The following is a 2,377-nucleotide window of genomic DNA, read 5'->3' as shown; positions in this document are numbered from 1 at the left end:
GCATGGAGGAGGGTGGAGGGTTACCCTGCTGCTGATTTGCTGTGGGATGAGGATGCTGGGAGAGTTGCTGCAGCTCGGCAGGTGCTCAGTAAGAGAATCCATCTAAGCGTGGAGCAGGCTTGTGTTTCCCAATTCAAGCAAAGAAACTATGCTATAATACGGTGTTTTATATTTCAAAAGTGCTGTTTTAACATTGACTAGTCCTATTGAGTAATGAAGTCAACACTTTCAAGTTTGAATGTCTGCCATCAGCGTTTTTCTGCACTACTTAGCAATGCCTGAAAATCAAGACAATCTCAGCCCCACACTGATGAGCTACAAGTGCTTTATCATTGCTGAAAGCCTGCTGAGCCAACTTTTATATTATCTAGATTTCAGTGTCTGACTCAATAGATCTGAAGTTTTGAAGTGAGTACTTACTTCTCAGAAAAGCAGCCTTATTTACATTTCCTGGGTTTGTCATTGCTGTCCTCAGAGTGCAGTGCTGACCTAGCCAAGGGTAACTCCTACAGAATTTTCACCGTTACATGAGCAACTGCATGTCTGATGGAGTTTGATGAAGAAGTAACATGTTTCATAATCATGGAAAGATTACACAACAGTATTCAGGGATGTCAGAAACAATGAACATAAGATTATAATTAGGGTAAATGCTCTGGGATGCCCGCTTGGAACATCACTGAACTAAAACGAACATTTTATTCTGAAAAAAAAAAAGAGCTTGAAAGGTTTTCTAAAATGATACTATGGCAAATTATATCCTAATGTAAGAGAATGCAAGAAATTTCTTCTTACCCTTAATTCTACCAAATGAGCACAGCATGCTTCTGAAATGAATCTTCTCATAGTCAGTGTCTGCTAAGTCTGGGCATGGCTTCTAGGTTATATTTCTGTTACTGTCTTTAACTCAAGCAGTTACCTGGGGTTTTTTTTGAGCTCGGAGGGGTTTTAGTGTTTGTTTCCTTTTCCTGGTTTTTTTTCCCCTTTTAGGAGTAGGAGTTTATGCTAGCATCAATAGTTTGAGAGCTACAGAGTTTTTTATTTACAAAGTGTGTTTAAATATCCTCTGAACACAGGAAGAATTAAACAGTGGGGGATAGTGTCTTTGCTTTTAATGAAAAGCTTTTTCATAACTAGCATACTGCCCAGAAAGGCTTATATCCAGCTGCCTTCATGGCTTGCTGCTTTTGCTGTCTGCTTCTCTCTCCAATGAGCTTACAGCTCCTTCAAACACGCTCCCTGCATTTGCTTTCATCTCCAGCAATTTTTTTACAGTTTTATAGCTTGGCTCACGAATAGGCCCTGAGTTTTGTTTGTCTTTAGGGACTGCATCTCTCTTTTGCTTTTGCTTTTATTTTCAGAAGGGCTTAATTGCTTTTACACTTCTGATGAAGGATATCTGCAGTTTATGAGCCTAACAAGGTTTCATGCTGTCTGAGCTGTGAGAGGAAGGAAGCAGGGGAGTCTTGAATCATTTTGGGTGAAAATGGACACACAGGAGTTTAGATTTTGCTAATTTTCACCTTTCTTCCAGCACACAGGGCTGGTTCTCTGTCTGTAAGTACTGTCTTTATAAAGTAAAGGATGATCCTGGATATAAGCTGTACACTACGTCTCCTGATACACTGGGGTATGAGGGAAAGGAGATGCTTGATCTTGAATAGAGGTCACCCCATCCTTTTCCCCATTCCTCTTCACCCTCGCCATGCACATTCCCACTTCCCCAGCCCCATGTCCTTAGGGACATATAATTTCCTTGTGTCATTGGTTTCTGTGACTGTCACAATGCAAAACTACCAAACAAGTTGCTGTGAAGTTACCTAAGCCTTGGATTTATTAGTAGGTCTGCTAGTCTGTAGATATGGCCCAGGTTCCTGATCTGAGTTTAAGGTAGGAGTGCGGTAGCCCACTTCTCAGTGAAAGTGAGCTGGCAATGCTGCATCTGATATGGGATAGGAGTGTAGGCGTGTGGGCAAAATCCCTTGTGTGCCCCTGCTTGCTTTCTGGTGAGTGTTTTTTGTTGCCATGTCCTCAGATAAATTCTTGGATGCATTGTCTCCAGCTTGTGGTTGTTCTGCTCCCATTGCTGAGGTTTACTCTTGTAAGGACTGATTTTTTCTTTAATGATAGGGCTGCCTAACTCGAGTTTTTCTCTGAACAGAAACACGTCACGTGAGGTACCTCTACTTACTCCAGCTTTTGTGGATGAGTCTCAGTTTCACTGCCTTTAAAGGAGTTTGTGCTCTGGCAGTGTTTGTTTATTGTTGATGTTTCTATGTTGACATTTTTATTTAAATTACTCCACATGTTGCACTCTCACAGAGGATGACCTTTTTTCCGTATCGCATTCAGGCTAATTTTAAAGGCTGATACGAGT

Source organism: Aptenodytes forsteri, unplaced genomic scaffold, assembly GCF_000699145.1.
Source record: "Aptenodytes forsteri isolate BGI_AS27 unplaced genomic scaffold, ASM69914v1 Scaffold92, whole genome shotgun sequence".
Taxonomy (NCBI): Eukaryota; Metazoa; Chordata; class Aves; order Sphenisciformes; family Spheniscidae; genus Aptenodytes; species Aptenodytes forsteri.
Note: the sequence above shows the minus strand (reverse complement) of the source record.